Raw genomic sequence first — 13,196 nt, forward strand, 5'->3', positions numbered from 1 at the left:
GGAGAGAGAAAAAAAGAGGCAACCTTAGGAGGAGGCAGAGTCAGTTGTAGCTGCACTGAAGGGAAAGAAGGAGGAGGAGGGTGGGGGGAGAGGAGAGGAGATCAAGCAGGCCGGCCATGAGCTGATCTACAACTTCTGTGGTAGCTATCCATGCTGGCAGCAACAAACAGGCAAGAAATGCAGTGGGGGAGGGGTCGCCCTCCATGAGGAATGAAGAAAGGCAGCAATGAAGAAAGACAGCAATGAAGAAAGGCAGCATCGGCTGGAGGTGAGGCACGGAGGGAGAGAGATGGAGAGTGGAAGGATTCTTATGTGCTTTTGTGACTTTAAAGTTCTGGGATTTGTGCAATGTGGGCTTTGTGTTCTTAAGGAGTGTTTGGCAATTTCTATTTGGTTGATGGCTGATGTCTCATGTTAGCTTCTATTGTTCTGCTAGTGTTAGCTGTAAGTTTTGCTGCAAGGGATTTTGAAGTATTTTTTTCCGGAATGGATTTTGCCTGTAGCATTCCTTTACTTATGAATGGAGCCATCTGGGGAGGCTGCCTTAGCCGGCAGCCAGTACTTACTACATTTTTTTTTCTTCCTTAAGTGCCGGCTCCCGGCTCCTTAACTTTCCTTTCTAGCCAGTAGCTAATTCTTAAACAGGAATGCGCCTTTTTAAGCTAGCTCCCTCAGCGGCTTGTCTTTTCTGTCTCTGGAGGCTTTTCCTCGTTTGATGAATATATGGAAGAGGGCAAATATGGGAGGGGGGTTTCAAATTCTTCCTTCAGAAGGAGATGGAATGAGAAAGAGGGAGGCAGGAGGGAGGGAAGGAAGTCCCGCCTTAGCACTTGGTCACCAGCAGCCCTGCCATTGACTTTGCTTGTAAAAGGGTTGCAGAAGGAGATCACATGATCCTGGGACACTGTGACCATCATAAATATGAATCAGTTGCCAAGCATCCAAATATAAATCACATGACCCTAGGCATGCTGCAGTGGTCATAAGTGTGAAAAAATGGTCATAAGTCATTTCAGTGCAATTGCAACTTTGAACAGGTTTTTTTTTTTTTTTTGGTCATCAAGTTTTTGACCCCTTCCTAGGTGGTATTCGAATATTACCATATCCTAAAAGTGGTACAATTGGTGATAAGGTTGAAAAGCCCTGATCTGTAAGACTTAAATACAGCAAGTCTGTATAATTAGGGCTAACAAATCTGGTCTGCAAAGATTAGGATGAACCCTAGAGGACAGCAAGGCAGCACAGAAAATCTAGAATCTTTGCTGACATTTAGTGGTAATTTGGAGTCTTGCTATACTTCATGCGTGCATGTGCACATGCATACACAGAGATGTGGCATTTCAGTTATAGAATTCCAGGGAAAGGAATTCATTGAATATTTAGGAATGTCCATTCCTTGGGACTCCATGCTTTTATTCTCACATAAAAATCGACCAGAATCTTTTAGGAGCGTTGTATGATTTGGTGATTTGGGATGTCTTTTAGCAATTAAAAAGACCTTGAACATTCCAATTATATTTTATAAACTACTAAGCATTTTGTTCATTTACTTTGGACTCTTATTTTTAAGTATGTTTGGCAGATTCCTGCTGTTGCAGTAAGCATGTGCTAAATCCATGCATATGATTTTAGATTTCCTTTAAGGACTGATTTTTAGTAGTCTTGAGCTCTGCATGCTTTTCATCAGTGAAGCTGCAGGAACCTGACTGAGAAGAACAAATACATTTGATGATGCCACTACCTAAAATGGACACAGCAAATGTTGAATACAGATAGTTCTTGAATTATGATCATTCACTTAGCAACCGTTCAGAATTACAATGGTGCTGAAAAAGCACCTTATGATTGGTCCTCACACTTATGACTCTTGCAGCATCCCTGTGGTCACCTGATTGCGATTTGAGTGCACTTGGTAACCAGCAGGTATTTATGATGGTGGCAGCATCCCAAGATCACATTATTGCCAGCTGGCTTCTAAGAAGCAAAGTCAATGGAGAAGCCGGCAGGAGGTTGAAAGTCACAGACATGTGATATGCTCCACTTAACAACAAATGTTCTGGTCCCAGTTGTGGTCCTAAATCAAGGTCTATATAGATACAAGATTATTACATTTAATAATTACCATTATGACATTTAATAATTACCCAAATCAATCTCTCTCCTTCACTCTCTCTCTTGTATTCAATCTTTTCTCAGATTCTCTTGATAATGTATTCACCTCTATGGTGAAAAGGTATCTTTTCAAGATGGTTTTTTGCTGTTTTGTCTGATATGGAGACAAAAACTGAAGTAGGCGCCACTGTGTTATTGTTAGCCTTAATTCTGCACTCTACACACTTGCACATTCCAAGTGTATAATCTTATACACCACACCTCTTCAGTATGATACTAAAAATCTGATAACATACAGCCTTTTTTTTTCTCATTCCTACCTTGTTTTAAAATTACATTTTAATTAAATAGTACTATCTAATCATTTTGTCTTTGATTCTTCATCCTTTTATTTGCTGAGGGTGACTTCAGAATAACAGAGTTGGAAGGAAGCTTGTAGGTCTTCTAGTCCAACCCCCTGCTCAGGCAGGAAACCCCATACCATTTCAGACAAATGGTTGTCCAATTTTTTCTTAAAAACTGCCAGTGTCAGAGCACCCACAATTTCTGGAGGCAAGTCATTCCATGATTAATTGTTCTAACTGCCAGGAAATTTACTTCAGTTTATTCGGTTTGCTGCAAGAAAAGAAAGACTTTAGATTTGTTGATTTTTGTGTGATTCCAAGGGATATCTTAGTACTGATTTGTAATACAGTAACTGAAGAGATGCAAAATACATCTGACCTAGGTTCTTTTTAATCAAATTGGCACGCTGTTTATGCAAACTGAATATGGAAATTCAGATGAAAATATTAATAAAATAATAACAGTTTTATAATATTTAAGACAATATCAACCATTAAAAAGGCTTAAAAGAGGTATGCATTAATCTAAACAGAACCTATAATTGAAAAAAAATCTCTTCAAGAACTGATCACAGCTAATTCATTGTGATACTGTTTGGAACCAAGTTGCCTAAATGCCATGATAAAGACAGAACATTACAGGAGGGTTAGGAGAACTGAACTTCAGATACTGGAACTTCAATTCCTATACACTAAAACCAATTATTAGGAATTGTGTGAGTTAGTTCAACAATTAAACATGGACTATTTTCTCCCCTTTTGGTATATGCATATAAAAATGTAGCATGTTGTGAATAGTTCCCATCTTAGTAACCTCTGAGGAAGATGGGAGGGGGGCTAGAAATAGGAAATATAAACAAACAAGCAATTAAATATTTGAAAATCCTTCCTGACTATCTAATGCAGTGGGCAACTCTTCAGTATTACACACTGTAGAAGTCAAAAGTCTATTGCAATAACAATCATGTTAAGTGTATCCAGATACTTTACTCTGGTCTTTTCCCCCCTCTTCTTTATCTTGACTGTGGCTTATTATTTATTCCATTTTAAACCAATCTGGAAGATCCTTTGTCTCCTCCATTTATTAATTTGCAAACAATCTCCTTTCTCTTCTCCATCCCTCTGTTGAAAAAATGATTACTGCAATTCATTCCCAAAGTCCTAAACTGATTTTATAAACTTACACACTCCTGCTTTCAAATACTATAGATAGCGTGTGCTTCTGAACCACTGAATATAATAGGATTCCGGATTTTAACTATTGGTAAAATATTTTTACGTTTAACGTATCATTTACTGAAATAACTGCTATGTTTGTAACAATCATATTTAAATAGCACCATATTTAATATTGGGGGGGGACAGTGTAAGCAGAGCTTATAAGACAAAGGTGTACTTCCTTAATTCTGAAATATGAAAGGGGTCTACAGTTTCTAAGAAATCTAAGAATTATTTCTATATGTTACCAACAATAAACTTTGCAATACATTTTATAAATAATAAAGTAAATAAATAATTTACTACAACTGGACCAAGTTTTTCTGTGTCTTTGCTTCACAACGTTTCATGATAAAAATGGTTTTTTGTTGATTTTGCTTTTAATTAAATCCTTAGTGTTCTGTCTCAGGAGAAGAGGCATTGAGACGAAGCAACGAGTTCCAACAGTTCTCCTTTATTGCAAACACCAACAGAACAGATTTTAAAATGGTGTGGCCCCCTTTTATAGTCCCCCTGCATAATACCTTGCTGGCCAATCATTGCAAAGGATCTTTTCCCGCCGTGCGTATGCACGCAAGGTTGGGAGCAGCCTTTCTTGTCCCGGGCATCCACATGTTCTGCCTGGGCCAAACGCTGCAGCCTGCGCCTGCTGGCCTAGGACATAACACTTAGTTCTTGAAAACATTTAGTTGTTGCTAAATGGCATGACAACTATCTGGATACATAGCTAGTTCAAAAACTACTCTGCTCATCTGTGGTTCCTCAGCAAACTGGAGAATGGTATCAAGTGTGATGCTGCAGAGTTTGGTCCTGAATACTAGTCAAGATTTATATGAATGACACTCATAACCAGATAAAAGATTGCTTGCCAAATTTGTATATGTAACAAAGATGCTTTGGATGGGACACATAGTACTTTAGAACATGGGTGGGCATCTTAGAATACCAGGACTACATCAGGTTCCCTATTGTGTGGTTTCCTGCCATTCGAAAAGATATTAGCAATATTGGGGAGGGGGCTTGTGCTTTCAAAAAGTGTTGATTTCTGGCAATTGTCAGGACTAGTCCTTAAAGTTTTCTTGGAAAGTTTTCAGAAGTGGTTTGCCATTGCTTCATACTTCCTAGGGCTGAAACAGAGTGACTTGCCCAGGTCTAACCAGCTGGCTTCATGTCTAAAGTGGAACTAGAACTCGCAGTATCCTGGTTTCTAACCTGGTGCTTTAGCCACTAGACCAAATTGCCTTTCTAAGCAATACAATATGATGACCCCTTAAATAGACTTATGTAAAAGGACTCATGTACAAAATCATGCATCTTGGATATGGTAGGTTTGCCCCTATTGCTCCTTTGAGTAGGGGTCCCTGAGGGTGTCTTCCAGAATTAGTACTGCACTCACACACAGGGAAAGTGTATCTTTTCAGTAATGTCTGACACCAGAGGATATTCCATAGAGAATATCCTCTCTAGTGTTAAATTATACATCATACATGAAGTGGTGACTCTTCTCAGCTTTGTACAGTATCCTTATGTATTAACCAAGCAAGAAGATGCTTGCCTTTTCTAAACAAATGCTTGTGATTTAATAATAATACAAATCTTTTTTGGGTATATTAAAGTTAAACAACTAAGGAAAAAAGCAAAAGAAAATAACAATGTCTTCTAAGGGAATTATCCCAGCTGTTGCTCCTTCAATCAGCACCTCGCTATACACCCTCAGAAACAGGATAAAACAAGTAATAAAATGTAACAAAGAAGCCGTAGCTCAAAACATTTTCCTTAAAAAAAAATGCCCCGTATTATAATCTGCATTTAGTTTCTGACATTTCAGAGAGATTCTTGTGACAGAAAGGCCCTTGACCCATCCATTGCTTAACTGACAAGATATTAAGACTCAAACTCTGAAACTATAGCCATTCATCATGACAAAGCAAACATTTTAACAATGCAGATTAAAGTTGAACGTGGCAGATAAGGACAATTACAAAAAATTCAACTAAAGTCAAGTGTGGCAGTGAAAGACTGAAGGGCATGACAGTTAAAGAAAAAAAAAAAACCCTGTATGATGCCATCTGCTTCTTGTGCTAAATGGATAATTCAGAGCACTTTTTCAAAGCCCATTAAAAGAGAATTTCCTGTTTCTAATTGACTTTTCAGTATTCATTTTTCATGAGCTTCCAATGTTTCTGCCTTTTACATGGATTAGACAATCAGGTTGCCAGTGTCTAAACTTCTTGAAATACAATTTCTCCCCATTTGCAGTAACTTAAAATAATTCATAAGACAGAAGGATCAATTTTGCCACAAAAATATTTGGATACCTCCCCCCCCCCAAAAAAACTAGCTTGTTTCATTATACAGTATCGTCTACTGCAGCCCATGGGCCTCTAAAAATGCCAAGTCAAGCCCCAGAAATCAGCAATTGTTCTCCATGCTCAAGAAGGTAATATATAAAAATCATTTTGAATTTTATTTCTAAATTTCATTCTCAATAGAATCAAGTTGGAAAGTATTTTGGATGTATAGACTTCATTACACTAGACTTCAGTGTAACTTATTTGCATACTGTGAACCAGTTTTCTATGCCCATTTATCTTATTTGCACAATGACACCATTATAGAAATACTGCAATTTGCATAATTTGAATTAATCCCCACAATGTCCAATTCTCCAATTCAGTGGGCTTTCCTCAACAACAGAAACACCTCCTCCCTATTAAATTGTGAATACAATTTTTGTTTGTTTGTTATGCAGGGGGGTTGTTTGTTCATAAACATGACTCAGCATATACATGGCAGTAAACAGGTAAGTGCAATTCTGGGCTGCATTAGGACTCTAGGTTGCATTAGGCTTTTTTTCTTGGCTGGAAAAAGGCAAAACCATTGGCTGAAGGAAGATAGCAGAAAGATGAGAGAGGGACAGGCAAGTACCAGTAGGCTGAAGGAGAATGGTACACTTGAATTCAAATATGGTTAAGGGCAAGTAAGGTAATAGAAAAATTGATGGGCATGACTGGAGATAGTGATGAAATTCTGAGACACAACGTGTTTATTTTGTCAATGTACAAAATACATTTTCTGCTTTGTGCATACCCTTACCAGTGAGAACCTAAAAGGACTGGCATTTATAATTTGCCTAATGAAACATGTGCTAAATATCCTTGCACAATAAATTCAATGTTTTGTACATTTGTTTAAAATAATGTCATGAAAAAGCATAAAAAATGATTAGTGTACTGAGTAGCAAATGTGCCATAAATTAACAACTACATAAATTTTACTGATTTGTCCCGCTGCTGTATGAATAAACAAACTAATTAATCATGAGTTGCATAATTCAATTAAGCTGGAGCTAAATAAAGAAGAGTTTTTGGAACATTTGGTCCCAGTAATAGCAATGTGGTGCTTCTACTGATTCAAGAACACATTAATAAGGACACTTATTAAAATAAGTTTAAAGTTATTAAATAAAGTTAAAATAATCTGCTTTACAGCAGATATTAAGGATTCACTGGAGAAGAGCCTAATGCTGGGAAAGATTGAGGGCAATAGAAGAAGGGGACTACAGAGAATGAGATGGCTGGTTGGAGTCACTGAAGCAGTAGGTGTGAATTTAAATGGACTCCAGAAGATGGTAGAGGACAGGAAGACCTGGAGGAACGTTGTCCATGGGGTCGCGATGGGTCGGACACGACTTCGCAATTAACAACAACAACAGCAGATATTGTAGCAAAAGATCAAGTATGTTATTCCTTTTCACTTCATATTCATCTGTATATTAATCACCTTATCTAATTCTAACTCTGAAACCATTTTCCACATCTACCTTTATGAAGCAAATGTCTTCCTTGTATAGAACAAGCTGATAACCTCTTTGCAATTTCTTTCACTGGCTGCCAGTGAACAAGATAGCAAGCTGGATGCCTGCCATAGCCTAATGATGTATAAACTCAAGCAAAACAGTTTTTGGAAGAAAAAAGTCTCTTTTTTGTACCATCATCTTAAGACAGCCATGGTAAACACAGTTAAAAGACTTGACATGGGGTCTGGTAGAAATCCAATAAACAATTAACAAATCTGATCGAAGGACAGGGGAAATGTTGGAATGGAATTCAGAGTGCTAAGCATGGCGTAGCGAGGTACATAAACAGAAGTTTGAATAGTTCTCAACATTTTCTTTCTAGCACTGAGGCCATAAGTCTACCACACTGAGCCTCCAATCAATGTATAACTGAGGATGTTAGACATCAGACTCTGCTCTTTCATGGTTCTGCTTGTTGGCAAGCCTCTCAAAGCTATAAAGTTCACTTCTCTGTTGCACCTTTATTGTACACGTCTGTTTAGGGCAGAGTGGCTAAACTTCAGAATCATAAGAGTGGGTGCAGGCAGGGAGTCTTGGTCTTCAGCCAGAATGGAATACTTGGCTGTAATACTGCTGCAATCATCCCTGCCAAGACTGTTGCCACTATCTGTTCCTTGGTCCATTTCCTCCATCTCCTCATCTGATGACATGTCTAATAATTTAATAAAAGTTAGACTTCTAAATATAACATAGTCTTTGTGTGCATGTGTTTATTTGTATCCCAAAAAAATTCTTAAGAGCCAAACTATATCACAGCAATAATAAACTAGGTTTAACACATCCCTGTAGAGAGGCAATAAACTATGAACAATTAATTGATTTACTGATTATGTGCCATTATGTTGACTTTTAGTGATCTGTTATGGATAGGTTCGCTTCATGAATGAATGAACTGATGAGTTTATAACTTCAGCAACATGGCTGAGTTTATAAGGTAAAGATTGTAGGTGTCATACCAACTTTTCTAAAAGTCCTCTGAGTAGACCTATTGTACCTTAACTCTGCCTCCTACCCTGGTGTACTGGCTGGATAGTGCCTGTGCTGCTTTTCTGACAAGTTAAAAGAGGAAAATGGGAAAAGTGAAATTAATTCTACAATGCCATCTCCTAGCCATGTAGTGTGGAGATATTTAGCTATAGAAATCGTCTTTTCACCATATTCTTTGGGGGGGAGGGAGACAGACCACTCTCAGAGAAGATAAACTAAATCAACTTTTTTAAAATAAAAAAATAAAAGTGCAAAACTCTTTTTTAGCATTAAATATTATCCTGAAAGAATATTTAGTGGTATAGAAAACAAAAATATAGAACTGTTCAAAATACAGACAGCAATTTAAAAGTGATCTCCGGAAGAAAAATATACAAATATGGATAAACCATAATATGACAATGGCTTGATTCTTAGAGGAATTTGTGTTGCGGAGAAAATCCAACTGACATAAAAACAAGTACTGAACTAGTACAGAGAAAATGCATGTCCCTTCAGACACGGAGAAAAAAATGAAATCTAATGCAATTTTCTACCTAGACATGTTCCTAGATTCTTCTGGGAATCCTGAAACTTTTTGTTTGCTTTCCTGGATTTTTGCTTATATTTTTTTCCCCTTTTTATCAGAAGGGTAAACCTTTTGCCAACTTCATTGTGTAACTTTTTGCCAAAATTTTAAATTCACAAAAGTGTTTCTTCTCCTAGTGGGGAAAGATTGGGGTGATCTGCATGCATGTCACTCATATCATGTCTGAGACAAGGTGAATTGAAACACCCAGGACTGGCTGTCAGTGAATGGGACCTGAGGGCTTGTCTGTCCATTCATTAAAATAACAACAACAATAATAATAATAAAGTTGGAAGGGACCTTGGAGGTCATCTAGTCCAACCCCCTGCTCAGGCAGGAAACCCTATACTATTTCAGACAAATAGCTGTCCAGTCTCTTTGGAAAAGCAATGGTTTTCTTTGCTTTGGGTTGAATCCAAAGGAAATTCCTGCCATTTTACTTCCATTGAAATCAATGTAACTAAATGCAAGATATAGTAACTGATAAATATAGCTCTGAATTTAAATATGGCTATGTTTGATGGAAACACTGTTAGTAACACCACCAATATCATTACTAGCATGGAGCTGGTAGCAGAGATGTTCATATGACAAATGAGGAATTGTATTCTAATTTGTCCCTAAATGGTATTTACATAGTAATGTTTTTAAGTCTTGATATCCTTCCTGTCTATATGAATATAGCACTGAATAAAGAACACTGAATTCCACTTATACTGTTTGCTGACAGAAATTAGTACTAGTAGAACAAGAAATGCTAAAAGCCTTGAGTACACTTTGATATATTTTCAAAGCAGAATCCATTTTTAGAAGAGAATTCTACTCTGAAAGCAGAAACAGCTAGCTATGATAAAACAGTATTGATTGGAAATTAAAAAAGAGTTAATACTCAATGAGTGTAAGCTACGATGCAAGGAAGGGTCCATAAACTGTATGCTCGTGGTTTTAAATAGCTAAGAAAACTTACACTTGATTAGTATATGGAATGAAAAACTAAGGAAGTAGTAAGACCAGAATTCACAAACACATCCCATGGAGTAATCAGTTGCAAGAGAAAAACATGGTCTTGTCCATAAAATCACCAGGAGGAAGAGTATTTAGGCAGAAAGGGGGAGAAGGGCTATTAAGAAAAAGTCAAGATTGAAGTCATTACTGCATGATTAAAGCCTGACCCCCTCTTTTACATGTATCACATTTTTAAAAAGTGGAGGGACCAGGGCTTTGATCACTTGGTTACAGGTGCCATCTTGACTTTTTTTGATCCACCTGATGGATGCCTCTCGCTAGGAGCTGACCTTGATTACAATATGATTAATATTTAACAGAAGCAGGAGCAGGAAGGGAAATGGTTCAACATTTGCAAAAATCAAATAAAAATGTTTGCATTTTAGCAGTTCCTATCCTGGTAGATGCAAAGGCTCAAGATGAGTTTTGTGAACAGTCTCTTTTGAAAATCCCCCAAAACCAACACTACCAATAGATCTGTTTAGATTTAAAACAGCCTTATTGAACTCTGCTTGTAATAAGAGTGCAGCAGCAGGAATAAATGTAATTATTAATGTTTTTATAGTCACCTTGTTAGGCAGCTCCTTTGCAGAGTTCTATTTACAGATTGCTGAGCCTCGGAAATCTCCAGAGAATGGGAAATAGTGAATATAAACCTTTGCTGATTGCACATTGATTCTGCATGGAATAGGGACCTCTGATATTCTTATATGCAATAAAATCAGCTGGTGAATAAGTAATCCATATGCTGATTGCAACATGCTTCTAAGAAGAAAGTTGCTCACAAAATCCAGTGCAATCAGTGCTGGATTTTGAAAGAACATATAAATTTAAACACACACACATATACACACTTGACAGACACATAGAAAGGATCTTAACTAAAAGGAAGAGAAAGGGAAAGCAGGGTCATGTTTCCAACTCACTTGTATTATTTAAAGCTTTAATACTAGAACCTCTTTCACAATATATGTCACAGATTAGAGAATTTATCTTCAGTTCAAAGAATGTGTTTGCATGAAATGTGTTAATTGCAAGAAAAAAAATTATCAGGAAGTGTCATTGATAAGAATAGCATGCCAATCCCCATCACTCCACCAGCCACTTGTGTGGCCCAATTCCAAATAGGCCACGGCCCGGTAGTGGGCTGCAGCCTAGGAGTTGGGGACCCCTGCTCTAATATCATCTGAAGATTGTGAATCACAGTCTTAGTTAATATTCTGAAAGTGCAGCTAGGCACACTAACTTTCCTAGGAAATGTTCACGGACAAATGATGCAAGATCTGAAGTAGGACTTTGCCACTGCCAGCTTTTCTGAGGCTCTATTCTCTTCTGCTCCTTCATTCTGATGACATTGACAATGTCAATGTATAAGTCATGTTTACATCTCTTGCCCACAGTCTCTGGGTATTTAGCATCGCTAAATAGCATTCAATTGATTGCCAGTGCTTAATTTCCTCTCTTTACAGTTCATTGCTTGTTTATACATGACACACTGAACCATGAATTAGTCAACTTAGGGTACTGGGCAAACTCACTGTATGCAGCTACTTTATATTTCAATGTATTATGCAAACTAATAAGCAAATCATGGTTAGATTACCATAAGTAAATAGTTCATGCAAATGCAGTCTTTGTGTAGGTCAGTCATATAGTCAGCTTTCACTTGTATTTGCTATCCTGAAGAAAATCAAGACAAGAAAGAACTCTAAAAAGTAAATTATGGTATCAATTATGGTATGTTTGCACGTATCAAAAAAGTGAAGTAGAAGCAACATCATGATGCATGCCCTGTTCCTTTTGTACATGCAAAAGGTGTAAGGGCTTGCATTGTGACACTACTTTTACTACCTAGTCCCTTTTGAAACAACTCCACAGGTGTTAACTCCAAGTCAAACTCAATTCCTAATGATATGTGTACATGTTTAAGTTGTTTTCTTGACAACACAGTAGAAGTGATTTGCCATTTGCCTTTGTGCTAGAATTTTTCAATTTCTCAGTCTAGTCTGGACTCCTCTATTGCCTAGCTTCCCATGTAAAGGTTAGTGGAAAGGAAGTGGAATGAATTTAACATAACAAATCTATGTTTCACTGAATGTAAAGAAAATCAAAGTTTGCATACCCTTTTTTAGTAAAACAATATTGGTTGTGTTGATATTTTAAGCCAATTACTCATAGGTTTCAGGAAAAATGGAGTAATAGAATGCAAGTTGGAGGACTCCACCTGGTGGGTGAAGAAGAATCCTATCATCAAATAATTTCTGGCTTTGTCTACACATAAAGTTAAACCATTCATTCATTGCTGTTCATGTCCTTTTAGGCTTTTTATTCACATATAAAGAACCAACAGACATGCCTCTGCTTTTATTCTCAAGCAAAGCAGTTTCTTTTCAAAATTCTAAATCCAGAGGAATAGATTATATTAGAAAGACCTATAGTTATCATGAGTGTATATCACACTATCATGCGTTCAGGGGATAACTCCTGATAGATTAGACTACACTAAAGCAATATAAAATAAAATTCCTGCAACAATCAAAAATAATGAACCCATTTAAAATTATGTTTGTTTGGTCATATCGAGGGAAAATGCTTAGAATATTTTATTATCTTCATTATTCATCCACCCCCAAGAAATGCTGTTTTTAAAAAGTCCACTTAACACTCAAATCCCACTTCCCTAAACTGCAAGCACGCTGGCTGGGGAATTCTGGAAGTTAAAGTCCACGAAGTTGCTGAGGTTGAGAAGAAAAAAAAGCCCTTAAGAATAAGACTGGACAGTTGAAAACCAATAAAAAGGCAAAGATACTGATGCAAAGAAAATTACATGGACGTTTCTATAAACTCGCCAGGGGCTCTGTAAAAGAGACCTATGTAAATAAAGCCACGAGATTGGGAGTGCAAAAGTCCGGAAACACCCCCCCCCCAACTCATTTTGCTCTCTAGTATCTGTCCAGAGTGCTCCAGCTCATTTTTGGTAACGAGCCCGTGCCTTTTTCCGTGCAGCGACGACGCCAACTAAACCGTTGAGCGTGACCTGCAAAGCGTCCAAAAGACAGCGTTTTAACTTCCGCCCTCAGTGGTTGCCCTACTTCCTGTTTCC

Source organism: Crotalus tigris, unplaced genomic scaffold, assembly GCF_016545835.1.
Source record: "Crotalus tigris isolate CLP2741 ecotype Arizona unplaced genomic scaffold, ASM1654583v1 scf7180000017800.2534000, whole genome shotgun sequence".
NCBI classification, from domain to species: domain Eukaryota; kingdom Metazoa; phylum Chordata; class Lepidosauria; order Squamata; family Viperidae; genus Crotalus; species Crotalus tigris.